Source organism: Grampus griseus (assembly GCF_964374135.1).
Source record: "Grampus griseus genome assembly, chromosome: 18".
Taxonomy (NCBI): domain Eukaryota; kingdom Metazoa; phylum Chordata; class Mammalia; order Artiodactyla; family Delphinidae; genus Grampus; species Grampus griseus.
The window spans coordinates 52171946-52195261 of record NC_139012.1 but is presented as its reverse complement, the minus strand read 5'-3'; positions in this window follow the sequence as shown (position 1 = coordinate 52195261).

Below are 23316 nucleotides of genomic sequence, written 5' to 3'. Positions count from 1 at the left end.
CAAGTTACCACAGTTCCCATTTCCCCACATCCTTGTTACCATTTGTAATTTTCCTTTTTTTTTTTTTTTTTAATTTACTGCAGCCATCATGGCAGGAGTGAAGTGTTATGTCATTGTGTTTTGTTTTGTTTTTTTACATTTCCCTAATGACTATGGATGTTGAACACTTTTTCATGTGCTTGTTGATCAATTGTATATCTTCTTTGGGGAATGGTTTAGTAAAGTCCTTTGCCCATTTTTTAATTGGATTTTTTATTTTTGAGTTTTGAGAGTTCTTTACGTATTCTGGAAGTAAGATACTTATCAGATAAATGATTTAGAGATGTCTTCTCATGTTCTTTGGGCATCTTATCAATTTCTTGACAGTGTCCTTTGAATCACAAAAGCTTTTAATCTGCATGAAGTTTGGTTTCTTTTTTTTGGGGGGAGGGGGTGTGTTGCTATGCTTTAAGAGTAATATATAAGAAAGCATTGTCTAATCTAAAGTCACAAAGATTTACACTTGTACTTTCTCCTGAGAGTTTTATAGTGTGAGATCTTACAAATGTAAGGTCTTTGATCCACACTGAGTTATTTTTTATCTGTTGTGAAATAGAAGTACAACTTCATTCTTTTATATATGGATATCCAGTTATTCTAACACAATTTGTTGAAAAAACTATTATTTCCTCATTGAATGGTCTCAGCAATTTTATTGAAAATCAGCTAACCATAGATATATGGGTTTACTTCTGGAATTTCAGTTCTATTCCATTGACTATTATGTCTATTCTTTATGCCAGTAAAATGCTATCTTCATTACTGTACCTATTGCCGTAGGTTTTGAAGTCAGGAAGTGTGAGTTCTCCTAGTTTATTCCTATTTTTTAAGATTGTTTTACCTATTCTGGGATACTTCATTTACATGTAAATTGTAAGATTAACATGTGAATGGTAGAATTAATATGTCAATTTCTGCAAGAAATCCAACTGAGATATTGAGAATAATTGCACTGAATATGGGGAATATTTATTAATAAGATGCAATACAGTGACTGATGTTTGTATATTGAATCAACCTTATGTCCTATGGATAATCTCACTTGGGCATGGTATATAATCCTTTTCCTGTGTTACTGGATTTGACTTGTTAATATTTTGTTGAGAATTTTGTGTATTCATAAGGAATTTGAGTCAGTAATTTTAAGATCTTGTGATGCCATTCTCTGACTTTGGTATCAGAGTAATGCTGGCCTCATAGATTGAGTTAGAAAGTGTTTTCCCCTCTTTCTACAATTATTTTTAATTATTATTATTTTGTCTTTTATAGAATTTGAAAAAACTGTTTTTTTTTTTTTTTTTTAAAACATTGGTAGACTTCACAAATGAAGCCATCCCATTGCTATCAGGCCCTGGGCTTTTCTTTGTAGAACTTTAAAAATTACTAATTCAATCTCTTTGCTCTTTAGAGTTCTATTCAGATTTTCTATTCCTTGTTGAGCCAGTTTCAGCATTTTTCTAGGGGTTTGTCCATTTCATCTAGGCTTTCTAATTTGATGGCAAACAATAGTTCATGTTGTATGAAATCCTTTTTATTTCTGCCAGGTTGATAGTAATGTCTCCTTTATCAATCTTGATATTAATAATTTGAATTTTCTCCTTTTTTTCAATCTGGTTAAAGGACTTCAATTTTGTTGATTTTCAAAGAACCAACTTTTTATTTCATTGATTTTCTGCATTGTTTTTGGACTCTCTATGTCATTTATTTCCACCCAAATCTTATTACTTCCTTCCTTATGCTTCCTTCAGATTGACTGTGCTCTTTCTTAGTTTCTTAAGGTGGCATTTAAGTTATTGATTTGAGATGATTATTCTTGTTTCAATAAAGGGACTTACAGCTATAAAATTCCTGCTAAGCACTGCTTTTAAGTTATTGATATGTCGTGCTTTCATTTATATATATATATTTTTCCCTTTTTTAACATCTTTATTGGAGTATAATTGCTTGACAATGTTTTCTCAGTTTCTGCTGTATAAAAAAGTGAATCAGCTATACGTATACATATATCCCCATATCTCCTCCCTCTTGTGTCTCCTTCCTACCCTCTCTTTTCCACCCCTCTAGGTGGTCACAAAGTATCAAGCTGATATCCCTGTGCTATGTGGCTTCTTCCCACTATCTATTTTACATATGGTAGTGTATATATGTCAATGCCACTCTTTCACTTTGTCTCAGCTTATTCTTCCCCGTCCCCATATCCTCAAGTCCATTCTCTACACCTGTGTCTTTATTACTACCCTGCACCTAAGTTCAGAATAACCTTTTATTTTTTTCTAGATTCCATATATATGTGTTAGCGTATGATATTTGTATGTATGATATTTGTTTTTCTCTTTTTGACTTATTTTACTCTGTATTACAGACTCTATGTCCATCCACCTCACTGCAAATAACTAAATTTTGTTTCCTTTTATGGCAGAGTAATATTCCACATCTTCTTTATCCATTCATCTGTTGATGGACATTTAGGTTGCTTCCACATCCTGGCTATTGTAAATAGTGCTGCAGTGAACATTGTGGTACATGATTCTTTTTGAATTATGGTTTACTCAGGGTATATGTCCAGTAGTGGGATTGCAGGGTCATATGGTAGTTCTATTTGTAGTTTTATAAGGAACCTCCATGCTGATCTCCATAGTGGCTGTATCAATTTATATTCCAACAACAATGCAAGAGGGTTCCCTTTTCTCTACACCTTCTCCAGCATTTACTGCTTGTAGATTTCTTGATGATAGCCATTCTGACACATGTGAGGTGATACCTCATTGTAGTTTTGATTTGCATTTCTCTAATGATTAGTGATGTTGAGCCTTTTTCATGTGTTTGTTGGCAATCTGTATATCTTCTTTGGAGAAATGTCTATTTAGGTTTTCTGCCTATATTTGGATTGAGCCATTTGTTTTTTTGATATTGAGCTGCATGAGTTGCTTGTATATTTTGGAGATTAATCCTTTGTCAGTTGCTTCGATTGCAAATATTTTCTCCCATTCTGAGGGCTGTCTTTTCATCTTGTTTATGGTTTCCTTTGCTGTGCAAAAGCTTTGAAGTTTCATTAGGTCCCATTTGTTTATTTTTCTTTTTATTTCCATTTCTCTAGGAGGTGGGTCAAAACGGATCTGGCTGTGATTTATGTGATAGAGTGTTCTGCCTATGTTTTCCTCTAAGAGTTATATAGTGTCTGGCATTAAATTTAGGTCTTTAATCCATTTTGATTTTATTTTTGTGTATGGTGTTAAAGAGTGTTCTAATTTCATTCTTTTACATGTAGCTGTCCAGTTTTACCAGCATCACTTATTGAAGAGGCTGTCTTTTCTCCATTTTGTATTCTTGCTGCCTTTATCAAAGATAAGGTGACCATTTGTTTGTAGGTTTATCTCTGGGTTTTCTATCCTGTTCCATTGATCTATATTTCTGTTTTTGTGCCAGTACCAAACTGTCTTGGTTACTGTAGCTTTGTAGTATAGTCTGAACTCCAGGAGCCTGATTCCACCAGCTCTGGTTTTCTTTTTCAAGATTGCTTTGGCTTCAGGGTCTTTTGGGTTTCCATACAAATTGTGAAATTTTTTGCTCTAGTTCTGTGAAAAATGTCATTGGTAGAGTGATAGGAAATGCATTGAATCTGTACTTTGCTTTATGTAGAATAGTCATTTTCACAATGTTGATTCTTCCAATCCAAGAACATGGTATATCTCTCCATCTGTTTGTATCATCTTTAATTTCTTTCATCAGTGTCTTATAGTTTTCTGCATACAGGTCTTTTGTCTCCCTAGGTAGGTTTATTCCTAGATATTTTATTTTTATTTTTTGCAATGGTGAATGGGAGTGTTTCCTTAATCTCTTTCAGATTGTTCATCATTAGTGTATAGGAATGCAAGAGAATTCTGTGCATTCATTTTGTATCCTTCTACTTTACCAAATTCATTGATTAGCTCTAGTTGTTTTCTGGTAACATCTTTAGGATTCTCTATGTATAACTTCATGTCATATGCAAACAGTGACAGCTTTACTTCTTCTTTTCTGATTTGGATTCCTTTTATTTCTTTTTCTTCTCTGATTGCTGTGGCTAAAACTTCCAAAACTATGTTGAATAATAGTGGTGAGATTGGACAATCCAGTATTGTTCCAGATCTTAGTGGAAATGGTTTCATATTTTCACCATTGAGAATGATGTTGGCTGTGGGTTTGTCATATGTGGCCTTTATTATGTTGAAGTAAGTTCACTCTATGCCTACTTTCTGGAGGTTTTTTTTTATAATAAATTGGTGTTGAATTAAGTCAAAAGCTTTTTCTGCATATGTTGACATTATAATATGTTTTATATCCTTCAGTTTGTTAATATGGTGTATCACATTGATTGATTTGCATATATTGAAAAAATCCTTGCCTTCCTGGGATAAACCCCACTTGATTATTGTGTATGATCCTTTTAATGTGCTGTTGGATTCTGTTTGCTAGTATTTTGTTGAAGATTTTTGCATCTATTTTCATCAGTCGTATTAGCCTGTAGTTTTGTTTTTTTTGTGACATCTTTGGTTTTGGTATCTGGGGAGATGGCAGCCTCATAGAATGAGATTAGGTGGGTTCTTCCTTCTGCTATATTTTGGAAGAGTTTGAGAAGGATAGATGTTAGCTCTTCTCTAACTGTTTGATAGAATTCGCCTGTGAAGCCATCTGGTTCTGGGCTTTTGTTTGTTGAAATATTTTTAATCACAGTCTCAATTTCAGTTCTTGTGATTAGTCTGTTCATAGTTTCTATTTCTTCCTGGTTCAGAATTGGAAGGGTGAGTATTTCTAAGAATTTGTCCATTTCTTCCAGGTTGTCCATTTTATTGGCCTATAGTTACTTGTAGTAATCTCTCATGATCCTTTGTACTTCTGCAGTGTCAGTTGTTACTTCTCTTTTTTCATTTCTAATTCTGTTGATTTGAGTCTTTCCCTTTTTTACTTTTTTTTTTAACATCTTTATTGGAGTATAATTGCTTTACAATGGTGTGTTAGTTTCTGCTTTACTACAAAGTGAATCAATTATACATATACATATGTTCCCATATTTCTTCCCTCTTGCATCTCCCTCCCTCCCACCCTCCCTATCCCATCCCTCTAGGTGTTCACAAACCACAGAGCTGATCTCCCTGTGCCATGTGGCTGCTTCCCACTAGCTATCCACCTTATGTTTGGTAGTGTATATATGTCCATGCCACTCTCACTTTTTCACAGCTTACCCATCCCCTCCCCATATCCTCAAGTCCATTCACTACTAGGTCTGTGTCTTTATTCCCGTCCTACCCCTAGGCTCTTCATGACATTTTTTTTCCCTTAGATTCCATATATATGTGTTAGTGTATGGTATTTGTTTTTCTCCTTCTGACTTACTTCACTCTGTATGACAGACTCCAGGTCTATCCACCTCACTACAAGTAACTCAACTTCATTTCTTTTTATGGCTGAGTAAAATTCCATTGTATATATGTGCCACACTTTCTTTATCTATTCATCTGTTGATGGACACTTAGGTTACTTCCATGTCCTGGCTATTGTAAACAGAGCTGCAATGAACATTTTGGTGCATGACTCTTTTTGAATTATCGTTTTCTCAAGTATATAACCAGTAGTGGGATTGCTGGGTCATATGGTAGTTCTATTTGTAGTTTTTTAAGGAACCTCCATACTATTCTCAATAGTCGTTGTATCAATTTACATTCCCACTAACAGTGCAAGAGGGTTCCCTTTTCTCCACACCCTCTCCAGCATTTATTGTTTCTAGATTTTTTGATGATGGCCATTCTGACTGATGTGAGATGATATCTCATTGTAGTTTTACTTTGCCTTTCTCTAATGATTAATGATGTTGAGCATTCTTTCATGTGTTTGTTGGAAGTCTGTATATCTTCTTTGGAGAAATGTCTATTTAGGTCTTCTGCCCATTTTTGGTTTGGGTTGTTTGTTCTTTTGTTATTGAGCTGCATGAGCTGCTTATAAATTTTGGAGATTAATCCTTTGTCAGTTGCTTCATTTGCAAATATTTTCTCCCATTCTGAGGGTTGTCTATTGGTCTTGTTTATAGCTTCTTTTGCTGTGCAAAAGCTCTGAAGTTTCATTAGGTCCCATTTGTTTATTTTTGTTTTTATTTCCATTTCTCTGGGAGGTGGGTCAAAAAGGATCTTGCTGTGTTTTATGTCATAGGGTGTTCTGCCTATGCTTTCCTCTCAGAGTTTGATAGCTTCTGGACTTACCTTTAGGTGTTTAATCCATTTTGAGCTTATTTTTGTGTATGGTGTTAGGGAGTGATCTAATCCCATACTTTTACATGTACCTGTCCAGTTTTCCCAGCACCACTTATTGAAGAGGCTGTCCTTTCTCCACTGTACATTCCTGCCTCCTTTAACAAAGATAAGTTGACCATATGTACGTAGGTTTATCTCTGGGCTTTCTTGCCTGTTCCACTGACCTATATTTCTGTTTTTGTGCCAGTGCCATACTGTCTTGATTACTGTAGCTTTGTAGTATAGTCTGAAGTCAGGGAGCCTGATTCCTCCAGCTCCATTTTTCGTTCTCAAGATTGATTTGGCTATTCAGGGTCTTTTGTGTTTCCATACAAATTGTGAAATTTTTTGTTCTAGTTCTGTAAAAAATGCCAGTGGTAGTTTGATAGGGATTGCATTGAATCTGTAGATTGCTTTGGGTAGTAAAGTTATTTTCACAATGTTGATTCTTCCAATCCAAGAACATGGTATATCTCTCTCTCTATTTGTATCATCTTTAATTTCTTTCATCATTGTCTCATAATTTTCTGCATACAGGTCTTTTGTCTCCTTAGATATGTTTATTCTAGATATGTTTTTTTTCTTTTTGTTGCAATGGTAAGTGAGAGTGTTTTCTTAATTTCACGTTGAGATTTTTCCTCATTAGTGTATAAGAATGCCAGAGATTTCTGTGCATTAATTTTTTATCCTGCTACTTTACCAAATTCATTGATTAGCTTTAGTAGTTTTCTCATAGCATCTTTAGGATTCTCTATGTATAGTAACATGTCATCTGCAAACAATGACAACTTTACTTCTTCTTTTCCGATTTGGATTCCTTTTATTTCTTTTTCTTCTCTGATTGTTTTATTTAGAACTTCCCTTTTTCTTGATGAGTCTTGCTAACGGTTATTCAATTTTGTTTATCTTCTCAAAGAACCAGCTTTTAGTATTTTTTTTTATCTTTGTTATCGTTTCATTCATTTCGTTTTCATTTATTTCTGATCTGATGTTTATGATTTCTTTCCTTCTGCTAACTTTACAATTTTTTGTTCTTCTTTCTCTAATTGCTTTAGGTGTAAGTGTAGGTTGTTTATTTGAGATGTTTCTTGAGGTAGGATTGTATGGCTATTAACTTCCCTCTTAGGACTGCTTTTGCTGCATCCCATAGGTTTTGGGTTATCATGTTTTAATTGTCATTTTTTTCTATTTATATTTTGATTTCCTCTTTGACTTCTTCAGTGGTCTCTTGTATATTTAGCAGTGTATTGTTTAGTCTCTATGTGTTTGTATTTTTACATTTTTTTTTCCTGTTATTGATATCTAGTCTTATAGCATTATGGTCAGAAAAGATACTTGATAAGATTTCAATTTTCTGAAATTTACCAAGGCTTGATTTGTGACCCAGTGTATGATCTATCCTGGAGAATGTTCCATGAGCACTTGAGAAGAAAGTGTATTCTTTTGTTTTTTATGGACTATTTTATAAATATCAATTAAGTCTTTCTTGTTTAATGTGTCATTAAAAGCTTGTGTTTCCCTATTTATTTTCATTTTAGATGATCTGTCCATTATCGAAATGGGGTATTAAAGTCCTGTACTATGATTGTGTTATTATCGATTTCCCCTTTTATGGCTGTTAGCGTTAGCCTTTATATTGAGGTGCTCTTATATTGGGTGCATAAATATTTACAATCATTATATCTTCTTCTTGGATTGATCCCTTGATCATTATGTAGTGTCCTTCTTTGCCTCTTGTAATAGTCTTTATTTTAAAGTCTATTTTGTCTGATATGAGAATTGCTTCTCCAGCTGTTTTTTGATTTCCATGTGCATGGAATATCATTTTCCACCCCCTCACATTCAGTCTGTATGTGTCCCTAGGTCTGAAGTAGGTCTCTTGTAGACAGCATATATACAGGTCTTGTTTGGTATCCATTCAGCCAGTCTGTGTCTTTTGGTTTGAGCATTTAATCCATTTACATTTAAGGTAGTTATTGATATGTATATTCTTATTACCGTTTTTTTAATTGTTTTGGGTTTTTTATTGTAGGTCTTTTCCTTCTCTTGTGACTGGAGAAGTTCCTTTAGTATTTGTTGTAAACCTGGTTTTGTGGTGCTGAATTCTCTTAGCTTTTGTTGTCTGTAAACGTTTTAATTTCTCCATCAAATCTGAATGAGATCCTTGCTCAGTAGAGTAATCTTGATTTAAAGTTTTTTCCCTTTCATCACTTTAAATATGTCCTGCCACTCCCTTCTGGCTTGCAGAGTTTCTGCTGAAAAGTCAGCTATTAACCTTTTGAGGATTTCCTTGTATTTTATTTGTTGTTTTTCTCTTGCTGCTTTTAATATTTTTTCTTTGTATGTAGTTTTTTATAGCTTGATTAATATGTGTGTTGGCCAGTTTCTCCTGGATATATTTTGTATGGGACTCTGCACTTCCTGTACTTGATTGACTATTTCCTTTCCCAGATTATGGAAGTTTTCAACTATAATCTCTTCAAATATCTTCTCAGTCCCTTTCTTTTTCTCTTCTTCTTCTTCTCTTTTTCTTCTATAGTTTGAATGTTGGTGCATTGAATGTTGTCCCAGAGGTCTCTGAGACTGTCCTCAATTATTTTCATTCTTTTTTTTTCTTTTTTCTGCTCTGTGGTAGTTATTTCCACTATTTTATCTTCCAGGTCACTTATCCATTTTTCTGCCTCAGTTTTTCAGCTATTGATTCCTTCTAGAGAATTATTAATATCATTTATTGTGTTGTTCAACATTTTTTGTTTGCTCTTTAGTTCTACCAGGCCCCTGTTAAACATTTCTTGTATTTTCTCCATTCTATTTCCAAGATTTTGGATCATCTTTACTATCATTATTCTGAATTTTTTTTCAGGTAGACTGCCTATTTCTTCATTTGTTTGGTGTGATAGGTTTTTACTTTGCTTCTTCATCTGCTGTGTATTTCTCTGGCTTCTCATTTTGCCTAACTTACTGTGCTTGGGGTCTCCTTTTGGCAGTCTGCAGGTTCATAGTTCCCATTGTTTTTGGTGTCTGCCCCCAGTGGGTAAGGTTGGTTCAGTGGGTTGTGTAGGCTTCCTGGTGGAGGGGACTGGTTCCTGTGTTCTGTTGGATGAGGCTGGATCTTGTCTTTCTGGTGGAAAGGACTGCTTCTGATGGTATGTTTTGGGGTGTCTGTGACCTTATTATGATTTTAGTCAATCTCTCTGTTAATGGGTGGGCTTCTGTTCCTGTCTTGCTTGTTGCTTGGTATAGGGTGTCCAACACTGTAGCTTGCTGGTCGTTGAGTGGAGCTGGGTCTTAGCTTTGAGATGGAGATCTCTTTGAGAGCTTTCACGTTTGATGTTACATGTAGCTTGGAGGTCCTGAACTTGGCTCTCCCAACTCAATGGCTCAGACCTGACACTTGGCCAGAGCATCAAGTCCCTGTCAACCACCTATCTCAGAAAAAAAGAAAGAAAGAAAGAAAAAAATAAAATAAAATGAAGTTATTAAAATTAAAAAAAATTAAAATATTAAAATAAAAAATAAGAAAAACAATTTAAAAAAAAAACAAGAGAGCAACCAAACTAATAAACACATCCACCAATGATAATAAGTGCTAAAAACTATACTAAGATAAACATAAAAATCAGAATCTAGTCAGTCTCATTCAGCAAACCCCAGGTCTACAGTTGGTCCCAAAGTCCACCACCTCAATTGGCAGATGATTCCTTGTCTATTCAGCTATTCCATAGATGCAGGGTGCATCAAGTTGATTGTGGAGATTTAAACCACTGCTCCTGAGGCTGCACAGAGAAATTTACTTTTCTCTTCTTTTTTCGCACAGCTCCTGGGGGTTCAGCTTTGGATTTGGCTCCACTTTTACATGTAGGTCACCCTCTGGCATCTGTTCTTTACCCAGACCGAGGGGGTTATAGGAGCAGCCGATTAGGGTGTGCTTGCTCACTCAGGCCTGGGGTAGGGAGAGGAACAGAATGTGATGTGAGCGTCTGGTGGCAGAGGCCAGCACGACATTGCAGCAGCCTGAGGTGCACCGTGTGTTTTCCTGGGGAAGTTGTCCCTGGATCATGGGACCCTGGCAGTGGCAGGCTGCACAGGCTCCCAGGAGTGGTGATGTGGATAGTGACCTGTGCTTGCACCCAAGCTTCTTGGTGGCTGCAGCAGCAGCTTTAGCATTTCATGCCCATCTCTGGTGTGTGCACTGATAGCCGTGGCTCTCATCCATCTCTGAAGCTGACTTAGGTAGTGTTCTGAATCCCCTCTCCTCACACATCTCAAAACAATGGTCTTTTGCCTCTTAGGCAGGTCCAAACATTTTACTGGACTCCCTCCTGGCTAGCTGTGTTGCACTAGCCCCCTTCAGGCTGTGTTCATGCAGACAACTCCAGTCCTCTCCCTGGGATCTGAACTCTGAAGCCCAAGCCTCAGCTCCCAGGCCCTACCCACCCCGGCGGGTGAGCAGTCATGCCTCTCAGGCTGCTGAGTACTGGTCGGCACCAATCTTTTGTGCGGGAATCTCTCCACTTTGCCTTCCACACTCTTGTTGCTTCACTCTCCTCTGTGACTCTGAAGCTTCCCCCCCGCCCACTGCCCGTCTCTTCCAGTGAAGGGGCTTCCTAATGTGTGGAAAATTTTCCTCCTTCATAGCTCCCTCACAGAGGTGCAGGTCCCATCTCTATTCTTTTGTCTCTGTTTTTTCTTTTGCCCTACGCAGATATGTGGGGAGTTTCTTGCCTTATGGGAAATCTGAGGTCTTCTGCCAGTGTTCAGCAAGTGTTCTGTAGGAGTTGTTCCACATGTAGATGTATATCTGATGTATTTGTGGGGAGGAAGGTGATCTCCATATCTTACTCCTCTGTCATCGTGAAGCTCTTGTCCTTTACATTTATCTTAAATAATTTTCTAATTTTGTTTGTCATTTCTTCGTTGTCCCATCAATAATTTCAGAGTGTGTTGTTTAATTTCCACATGCTGTGAATATTTCAGGTTTCCTTCTTCATTATTTCTAATTTTATTCAATTTTGTTTGCAGTCCACACTTTGTATGATTTCAGTCTTCTTAAATATATTGAGACATTTTATAGACTAGTTTATGGTATATTCTTACATTCTTGAGAATGTTCTAGGTATAATGAAGAAGAATATGTATTCTGCTATTGTTGAGTGATTTGTTCCATAACTTCTATTAGGTTTATGGCATTTAAATCTTTTACTTTCTTGTTCATCTTCTGTCTAGGTGTCCTATCCATTCATGAAAGTAGAGTTTTGCTGTGCTGCTAATTTTTGTGGTTGCTGGCTATTAGTTTTCAAGGCTACAAGAGAACTGTAACCAGGGAGTGTGACTAGAACATTGTAATACCACAAAACTGACCATTCTCACTTAGATGCAGCCAATTTTGTTTAGAAATATTTATCTCTTTGTTACAAGCCTCTAATTAATATACAGAGCTCTGAAAAAGTTCTATCAATTTTTATCATTTTTCTAATTGCTTTTATGTGGGAGAGAATTTGCAGAGATTCTTTCTCAAAAATGTTGCTGATGTCACTTTTGTCAATGTCTTTCATTTAAATTGTGTTTCTTTTTGTAGGCATATAAGTAGTGGAGTTTTGCCTTTTAATTCAACCTAACAATCTCTTTCTTTAAATGGTCTCTTTAGACTATTCACAGTTAATATGATTACTAATATGGTTGTATTTAATTCTACCAGCTTGCAAGCTGTTTACTTTGTTCTAACTTGTTCTTTGTTTATTTTGTTCTTTTCCTGCTTAATCTTGGTTTAACTGAGGATTCTTTATGACTTTATCTGTCTATTGACTTATTATTTATATACCTTAAAAAATTTAGTGTTTGCCATATTGTTTCATATACACTATTAATGAGTCAATCTTCAAATAAAATTACAAATATTCACAAGTAGTATAAGAAATGTATTACAGTAAATTTCCAATTCCTCACTTAAAGCTCTTGTGCCATTTCTGTCGTACATTAAAAATGCTGTTAACCTATGATTTATTATTCCTGTTTTGCTTTAGAAACTCAGTTATCTTTGAGAGGCATTAAACTATTTTAATAATAATTTTATTTTACTTTGATTTATTTTATTTCTACACTCTATTTCTTTGTGTAAATGAAGTATCCATCTGGTAGCATATTCCTTAGCCTTTAATATTTCTTAAGTGTAGGTCAGTTGACAATGAAGTCCCCAGATTTTGTTTATCTGAAAAATTCTTCATTTAGCTTTCATTTTAGAAAGATATGTTCACTGTTCATAGAGTGCTGGTTGTTTTCATTCAACACTTTTAATATATCATTTTATTGTTTTCTAGCTTATATGGTTTCTGAAGTGAGAATTCTTATCTGGGTTACTCTCTGTGAAATGAGTCCATTCTTCTCTGCCTATATTTACAATTTTCCATTTCTTTGTGCTTCTAGAAACTGGAAGATAGTATGCCTCAGTATATGTTTTATTGTTAGATAGTCCAAACATCAGTGCCATCTGAATCTAAATCTGATGATTTCTTTGTCTCTTCCTAGTATGCATATATTTTGAATTCAGTATGCCTCATCATTTTGTTGTTGAAAAGCAGGTATATTGTGAATGATGGTGGAGACTGAAATGACATGTTTTTGTATTTGCTAACTTTCATGCCTTTGCTTCCACAAGACCCTTAGTGAGAAATAAATTAATACAACTATTTGAGCTGGATTTGTGGTTTCTTGTTCCTATGGTGAACCTCAGTGCCTCAGAGACTTCAAATCCTTAACTATATCTGTGTTAAGGGTAAGACCTGCTTAGCCAGAGTTGTTGTTGTTGTTGTTGTTGTTGTTGTTTTAACCTCAATGTCTGCTCCATCTTTGGCTTTGAGTCTTTCTTTTGTGCTGAACTTTTGAGAGAGTCACACCATTGCACATTACTCATTACTAGACATTTGTTGGCATGGTTGTGTGGGTGGTGGAGGTTTAAGGATATTCTATGTTTTTCTAATTAAGTCTTAATCATCGGCAAGCTCGGTATCTTTGAATTTCATGGTGTAGCCTCCTCTGAACTTCTGTGTAGCACTTATGTCTGCTCCTTCCTCAGTACAGATGCTATTTTGTGTTCCTTTTCTCCAGTTGCAGTGGATTTTCACCAGTATCCTGTGGGTTAGTTTTTGTTGTCCTTAACTCCACAGATCGAGCTTTCATTCCATAGGGGAGAGGAGTCTCAGTGGGATTTTCAGTAGCCTCTTTTCTTCTCTTGCACTTATGCACCATGAGGGAGATTTTTCAGGGCACTCCCAATCTTTTCAGTGAGTGCCTGATGGGGTTTGTGGAGAAAGGCTGTGGGAGGATATGGACTCCCCGTACATTTGCAGACTCTGGGAGTTTCATCTTCTCTTGTCAATGAATACTCAGTATCTACTTATTCACAAGTCATCCTGCCTGAACTCTTCTTTCTGGTTTGTAGGTGAATCTTGCCCTGGTTAAGTGACTGCTCCCATTGCATCTCTCCCAACTGGCACCAGTCTCTTCTTAGATTTTTGTGTCAAGTGCTTGCTCTGCAACTTCAGAAACCTGGTATGTTCAACAGAAGCTTCAGACTTGCAGTTCGTCCAGCTTCTTTTCACTGTATGGTTTGGGCTGATGCTTTTTCCAAATTTTATATATCCCTGTGAGTAAAGCAGAAGCTTCATATTATTGTTTTGTTATCCTCAATTTCTCTATGAAAAATACTTTGCTAATATTAGTCTAGGGAATTTATTTTTAATACAAGACTGTTTAAAAAATAATCGTATATGATCCATGAATTTACAATAATTCTATTTGTGTGTATATTAGGTGAAACAGACATAATAAAAATACATGATAAATATATCATGTCTCAAGCAAAGTAGGAGCATATATCTTGCTCATATAACAGGATTTAATGGGTGCATTGACAGTGAGCTGCTCTTCTCCATAGTCATCCAGAGTCCAAGGCTTAGTTTATCCTGGGTATAGATTCTAATTCAACAAGCTAAATGAGGACAAGAATATGTGGTTGTACACAAGAAAAACTATAACGGGCAGCCCCTGAAGTGGCACTTACCACTTAGATGATATTCCACAGGCTAGAAATAGTCAGACTGATGTATTGGGTCACAATAGAAAGGGAGAAATGTATGTAGTCTAGCAGTGTGCCCAGGAAGAAGAACATGGCTTTAGATATGGAGCTAGAATTTCCTAGCAAAAAGCAGAAAGGATACATATGACAAACTTACTTGAAGGGCAAATTGAAAATCCAGTTAATTTTAGAACAGTTTCAACCCAAGTGCTCAGACACTCCTAAAAAAAAATAGTTTTTAATATGATAAGCACACACAAAAATATATACACATTTAAAAAAATAGATTACTAATGAAAGCAAATGCAATGTATTTTAAGTGAGAAATTCTTTTAATTTTGCATACCTACTCACTGCAATCTTGGAGAAAATAACTTATGATTTTACCAGCTTTTAAGTTTTTGCCTTTGACTACCAAATAATAAAACAGAATAGAATACACATATATGTTAAAAAAAATGTACGATGATTTCTTTTAGTTCTATTCATTCAAGATAGCAAAGAGGACTGAATTATCATTTTATCTAAAATTGAACTGGGACCATTTAACTTCTCATCTCCTCTCTTCTCTTCCAGTAACCTATGTAGCTTACAGTAACACATTGACAAAACAGTGGTTCTCAAAACATTGCTCATTAATAATCTCTTGGAGTGTTTGTTTCAAATATAGTTCCCTGGGACCTTCACTCAGAGACTCTGATTATGTGACTGATGTGAAATCAAGTACTATCTACAGTTTACTCATACCCATCAGCAAATTTATTATAGGTAATATAACTTAAGAAATAAGCTTTTTTGAAAATCAGGTTCTGTGTCCTTTTCTCTCTTATTTCAGTGGATATTTTCAGAAATCAAAGCATTAGTTTAGCATCTTGATAGCCAAAGCTTTACAAAAAGCATTGTGTTTCTTTTTGTTGTTGTTGCTGTTGTTTTCCCACCCAGGCAGGGAAAATTCTCTAAAACAGCAGCTGAATTAGGGTCATCTGTATATCTATAACTGTGGCAGCTGGTAGAATTTAGTAAATTTTTGACAAAGGATTTTCTTTTTGTGAGTGAATAATACCCCGTTATTATATATTTTATAACTATAAAATATTTATATAATATATATTTACCATATTTTCTTAATCCATTCATTTATTGATGGACACTGAGGTTGTTTCAATATCTTGGCTATTATAAATAATGCTTCTGTGAACATGGAAGTGCAGCTATCCTTCAAAACAATCATTTTATTTCACTTGATATATGCCCAGAAGTGGAATTGCTGGGCCATACGATAGTTCTATTTTTAATTAATTGAGGAAAATCCATGTTGTTTTCCTTAGTGGCTGTACCAATGTACATCCCCACCAACAGTGCAACAGGATTCCATTTTCTCTTGCCTTTTTGACAATAACCATTCTGAGAGGTGTGAGGTGATATCTCATTGTGTTTTTTTTTTTTTTTTTTTTTGCGATACACGGGCCTCTCACTGTTGTGGCCCCCTCCCGTTGCAGAGCACAGGCTCCGGACGCGCAGGCTCAGCGACCATGGCTCACGGGCCCAGCCACTCCGCGGCATGTGGGATTTTCCCAGACTGGGGCACGAACCCATGTCCTCTGCATCGGCAGGCGGACTCTCAACCACTGCGCCACCAGGAAAGCCCTCATTGTGGTTTTTACTGGCATTTCCCTGATGGTTAGTGATGTTGAGCATTTTTTTTTCACATATCTGTTGGCCATTTGTATATCTTCTTTGTTCAGGTCCTCTGCCCAAGTTACAGTTGGATTATTTGTGTAATTATTAGTATTTTTTTTTACTATTTAGTTGTATAAGTCTCATATATTTTGTATATTAACCCTTGTTATATATATATATATATATATATATATATATATATATATATATATATATATATATATTAGTTTGCAAATAGTTTCTACCTCTTCCAGTCTTTACAGACCAGCTTCAGGAAAGAAATACCTTTTGTCAGTTCTATTAGAGATTCTGAGGCTTTCTCAGATCTTTTCTATGGATACAATGCTCCACAATTCTTGTTCCTGCTTGTCAGGGTGTTCTTAAGATTGTATGCCCATCTCGCCATCCTGCAGAACCAGGCAGAATGCTGACAGCTTTCTTTTGCTTTCCCTAGGAAGGTGCCGGATGCTCAAGTTTGTGTGGTTTCTCCCAGTTCCGCAGAGTTGGGCCAGCTTTCTGTGCATGCTCACTAGCGGTCTGCAAAGGCTGGCTCTTGCTGCCACAGAGAGTGCAGACAGGGAGCCAGCCATGGAGTTGGGGGATGGGGGTAGGCAGGGCAATGAGGTGAGAGGAGCATTGGGGGTAGCTGTAGTCCAATTGGTGGGATCCAAGGCAAGGCATCCCCAGCAGCTCTTAGGCAGACTTACTGATGGAGTCTGCAAAACGGTTAGCGGGATATGTAGGATTTTCGGTGTCTGTGGTTCTCCCAGCGTCTCCCACCCAAGTTGTGCCTCATACTTCAGTGTTCTGAATGGGGTGTAAAAGAAATGGGTCTCTTTGGCAGCATCCTGCGCAGCTGAGGCAGCCAGGCACACTCTCACTTTCGCCTGCAGAAGAAATCACAGCCAAGAAGGTCCCGCTTGGCACTGAGCTGTGCTGCCTTAGGGGAGGGGAGACTTGGGTAAAGTAAACTGTTTCTCTTACCCTCTAAAATGTGTCCTGTCTCAGACTTGTTGCTCCAGTGGTGTGCTGGAACTTCTCCACTGGCCTCCTGGACTTCAGCAACGACTTCTCTCATCCGTGGTGCTGTCAAAATTGGTGTTCTTTGGTGGGAAAACAGTAGAAAACTCTTATTTTACCAGGATGATGGAGTCTTAAGTGTCTACAAGAGCATCTCTTTAAGGTTTGTTTTCCTGCTTGTTTTATTTAAACTATTTCACTTCCTATAATTAGCATTACAAAAAGGTGATAGTAAGATTACGCAACTGCTTAAAACAATTGTTTGTAAACATAGCATGTCTAGTACTGCTTTTTAAATTGTTTTTTAAATAAAAGTATAACATCTTTGTTAAGTATCTAATGTTTCAAACTTTAGAAGTGCAAAAAGCACCTCTTTGATGCTTCCCCTATTTAACAATTTTTTTTTAAGTTTTTACATTTAAAAACAATTTTAATGTATTTCAGATAATAGATATACACAATAAATACTACATGTGATACAATTTATTGTTTATATATGAGCATATTTTTGGCTTTGAATATAACACACATTTATAACACACACATACACACTCACACACGGGTGCACATTTACCCTGAACTTTTAAAGAATAATCTCAGGACTACTATTAAGTAGTAAAATACTAATGCTTCTGAGGCAGCTATAACAGTGCCTAATAATCAGTAGGTAAATGTATGCTATTGTTATTAATAGCAGAAGTGTTTATGCACCTATATTTTAAAATATGATTATGCATTAATGGCATATGCCCCAAAGAAGTAATAGCAGTTATCACACATTTGTGTAAAATGAGGAATAGTGAATGAACAAGCAGGAATAGGATGTAAATTATATACTTTTTTGCTCTCCCTACTTTCAGTACTTTATTCAACTTTTTTCGTTTTGCAATCACCTATACCTTTGATACTTTCCCACTTTTATCGGTTATTCTTACCATGTTGATGTTTCTGTTTTCTTTTTTTTAATCCTGTTACTTGGATAATTGGATAAATTACTTGGAGTAATGTAAACATTTTAGTATTATGTTTATTGGCAAAATCTTAGTCAGCTATTTTTACAGATGTTTCTAATTTTTAAATTATATTTTAATCCTAAACAACAAACTTGTCTATGGACCATTTAAAGTAGCAAACTAAGCAAAACTCTTCTGCACTTAAAATAGTATTTGACACAAGGGAGGTCCTAATAAACGTTTCTCAAGTTATTAACTACATATTTTCATGTCACAACCTAAGTAGGAGGTTTTGTCATTCATCACTATTGGAATCATTGCACTGGTAGACTGTTTCTGACATGACAATGACTGGAACTGACAAAGCAGTCTGATCCTCTGATGTCAATCAGCATCATTGTGGAATCTGTCTAGATCTGAAAGTTACACAGCACCACTTCAAGTAAAAACTCTTTTCATAACCTAATGGAAACTGGTCTAGCATGGCTGGAAGGGATATTTACTAAGCAAAATGATTGCCTCTATATTTGCAGGTCAGGTCTTGGCTAATTTCTCCCTTGCTAAAATTAAAGTAAATATCAATTTCCTTTGTCAAAATGTTGCAGTCATATTCTGATTAAGATAAAAACACCAGATCTCTGAGTACTGTCATTCCTTCATTTATCTTCTATTTATTTACAAATATTAATTTTAAGAAAGTTAAAAATTAGAAAAAACTTAAACATAAGAAAGGAAATTTCACAACTTAGAGACACTGTTGATATATCACAGATTATTATATGCAGTCAACTCCTTATCCATGTGTATTTGCGGAATAGAACTTGTGTTGGTTAGAAATGAGACTTGGTGAGGCTGACTTGGGGCAGAGGCAACAGCCTTCCAGGCACTCAGGGCACACTAACTTTCTCTTGCTGAGCACTTGTCAGAATGGTTTGCTGACACATAGAGTACTGGGGCAATGAGGCTGCTGGTAGCGCCTAGGGACATTGTTGGGTTTGGGACAGACTTGAGTCGCAGATCTGTCATCAACTACTACTGTGACCTGGAGCAAGTTATTTAAAGTCTTAGTTTCTGTTTCCTCAGAGAGCAGAGATCTATGTAATCATAGATTTGTCATGATTACATTAAATATTAATATATGGTCTTTAAATATAAATTACTATTACTGTTATTATTAGTAGTATTGTTTCATGATTTGCATAGGTCATAGAATCTCTTTGGAGGGAAAAAATCCAATTCAACACACAAATGCTGCACAAAATAATCCTACTCTTTCTCATTTTGATGCACTATATTATTTTCTATTTGATAGTTTTCATTTCAGTTAAAATTTTCTAGTGAAGATTGATCCACAATATTTTTTCTACACCTATTCATGTCTCATAACCCAAGATTTGTAAAGTGGTATTCTAGAAAAAAATGTATTTTGTACTGGGGGCTAAGATATGGGAACTTGTGCTGGAAATAACACATCAAGAAAGAGAAGAGTAGTTAATTTCAAGTATTAAGAGGTAAATGGTAATACACTGTCAGTAAAGAGTGTAGTGATAATAAAGTGGAGATTCCCTGGTGGCGCAGTAGTTGAGAGTCTGCCTGCAAATTCAGAGGACACGGGTTCATGCCCCGGTCCAGGGGTATCCCACATGCCACGGAGCGGCTGGGCCCGTGAGCCATGGCCGCTGAGCCTGCGCGTCCGGAGCCTGTGCTCCACAACGGGAGAGGCCACAACAGTGAGAGGCCCGCAAAAAAAAAATTAAAAAAAGTGATTGTGCATGCAAAGGTGACAACCCATGTGCATCAGGAGGAGCATCAACAGAAGAAGGACAATAAGAGTAGTGAACATGGAGGGTACACTACTGTAAAAACTGTTCTGGTAACAAGTGAGAATCAGAGACGCCTTCGCTGACTTTTCAGGTCCTCTTACAAAGTGCAGTGAGAGAGGAGGCTACTGGGCAAATTCTAGATGTTTTGCAACTCACATTAAAGGAAGCTTGTGCAATTGGAATTTAATCTTTAAACTTAAATTCCATACAATATTCCTTTTTTTTTTTATTGTGGTACGCGGGCCTCTCACTGTTGTGGCCTCTCCCATTATGGAACACAGGCTCCGGATGCGCAGACTCAGCGGCCATGGCTCATGGGCCCAGCCGCTCCGCAGCATGTGGGATCTTCCCAGAGTGGGACACGAACCCGTGTCCCCTGTATTGGCAGGTGGACTCTCAACCACTGTGCCACCAGGGAAGCCCTCTATACAATATTCTACACTATACTATACTATATTAACATTTAATATGTTTAACATACCAGTGGAGAAATGCTGTTGAAACACACACATATGCACACACATACTTCTGGACCTATTTTTTTTCCTTTATTTTTAGAAAAACTTACCAATAAATGTAAACACCTCCTATTAATCATATATCTTTCTATATTTTAGTAACATATACAGGTATATGTATCATAATTTATTTACCCAAATTCTGTTGTTTCTTGTTCAACTTTTTCTAGTTTTTTAATGTTAATATAGTGATATCCTGTCTTCCTTTAATATTAAATTTTGTGTGAAATAAAAATGATTTTATTCCAATAATAATTCCTAAAAATAATTCCAGAGTTAATTGAAAATGAGGTTTTGACAATTTTTTTTCCCTAATCTTGGCATCATTAATTGAATGTTTTATTTACTCATTCATATAATTAAGGCCAGTCTGAACAGCACTTACAGCAAATTCCACATACATATTGGACACCACATGCATATATAAGGGAAAAGGAAGGAAAGAGTGAAAGAGGGAAGGAAGGGAAGAAAGAAGGAAGGAAGGAAGGAAGGAAGGAAAGAAAGTAGGAGGGAGGAAAGGAAGAGGGGGAGAAGGGGGGACAGAAGGAAAGAAGGCAGGATTCAGCTGATGGATAATTAATAAGCAACACATAACTTTTGGACCCTAATTGCAATCTCAGCACAGATATTAATTCTTTGACTAGGACTAAAGACCAGATTACACTGTCATTATATTAACTGTCAGTTGAGATACATGTTCTCACAGCATCATGTGACTCTTAGTTGTAATGACCTGAAAATGAAACAAGATAACTTGCAAATAGGACACAATTTTTCAATCAGTCATTATTGAAATGATTATGAAGGAAAGATAATGATTGATACTATTTCTTAATGCTAAAAATAAAAATTACAACAGTGAATTTTTCTTAAATGAAAAGTAAGAAGTGTTTTAGTGTCTCTCTATTGTATATTATCATGGTTCATACTTTAAGAAAATGGAAGAAAAAAGCAAACAAACCATAGGCTTAGAGTTAAAATAATGAACAATCTTGGCTTGATAATTTAAGTCAGATTTTTTGCATTGTATATAGATACAAATATGTAGGAAAGCACAAGGTAATTTGCAATGATCATCTGAAAATATTTTTTAAAATAACTGCTTACATTTTAACAGTGTGATATTTTATGGGACATTTGAAATAAACTTTTGACACCATATATTTTACTTTTATTTATGGTTATGTTATTTTGCTTAGGGATGATTTGATGAAAATTGCCACTGCCTGGTAACAGTAAGTTTACAATTTGCTTTTTGGTTATATGGCACCCCAAACAAAGATGTGTGTTAATTCAGGTGCAATAATCTGATTATGGAAGGATTCAGAATGGAAAAATAAAACACTTGCTTTCAACTGCTTTTTGTATGTTATTTATAAACAGAATTTGAAAGGTATGATTTCTTCTTCATCATTCCCTCCAGAAAAGCTCTCTATTTAAAAAAGAGTTAAGCACCTTAAGGAAAATTTATTTTTATTCTTCATTAAAATCAAAATAAGTTTTAAGATAATTATTCACCACAATTTAATATAATTATTAGAAAAGTATCTAACCATCAACATATGTATCATATTTCTTATGTTCAGAAGACTACTTCAGCAGCAAGGAAGGAAAATCCTTGTTTTGTTTTGATTACATCAATCAACAAAGTCAAGATTCTGACAAAAGGTTTAACATTAATCCTATCCCATACAACTTTGGAAAATTAATACCTCTTAACAAGCCACAATCAAGGTAGGCTCCTATACTCATGAAATTGTGTCAAGCAGTGATTGCTGCAAACCTTTTCTCCAATGGAACAAATGTTAAAAATAGCTTCCCACAAAATTTAAAAAATGATCAGTTTCATATCTTGATATCAATAGATTAATTCCAGGTTTATTTCCAGTTCAAAACAATTTGATAGTGCCCTGGTATCTCCAATAACATAAAATAGCCAGTAACTTCATGGTTCTTTATCAGTCTATTAAGGTGAATCATGGAGTGAAAGTCTCCTTCCTTCACTATTGTTATAAGCTGCTCACTAAAGCTGAACAGTAATGAACTATGAATAATAAAACAAATACAAATGATTTATACTGATTAAAACAAACCTGCAGCAACTAGAAACAAAATGTAAGCCAATACAAAACTATTATACATTTGGGTATGTAAAACAATGTCATTGTGAAACTATGGGCTATCCCAGAAAAGGAACTTTGTATCTGTGGTGTTGAGAAGTGAGTTTTTCAGGTCTCAGAATATCATACACCGGGGCAGAAATGTTATTCTCCTCCATAATCTGTAATTTGAAATTAATTACTCATGTTCTCTCTCTGTTTATTTTATACTGCTGTGGTACCGTGACTCTTTTCTGTGGTAAACAATAAAATAAAGGTCATTACAAAGATGCTTAAAATTCTGTATATAGCAATTGTTTCATAAGAATATATTCTCACACTATTTTTTCAGTGTGTAATATGTGATATGATACATTAAAAAGTGTAAGAAATACATATGATTGTTGTGAAATATAGTAAAATGAACACTTGTGAACCATCACATTTAATAACTAGGTGTTCCCATGACCTTGAAACTACTTGTGTGTTTCTCTCTTATCTCATCATCCTGTCTGTCTCATAAATTTTGTCTTTAACTTTTCCTTATATTTTGAAATTTTCAATTTGATCTAATATTAAACTTACAGAAAATTTCACAGAAGCTTACAAGGAATTCTCATATATTCTTTAACCAGATTTATCCATTGCTTATGTTATCTCCTTTTTGCTTTGTTGATCTATCCATATATATTTACATATGTGTGCATATCATTCTAAATAAACCATTTGAGAGTAAGTTAAAGACATTATGTATGTCCTTAAACCTAAATGCTCAGTGTGTCTTTCTTATGAGTAAGGATATTCTCTTACATACCCACTGAGCAGTTATCAAAAACAGAAAACAATA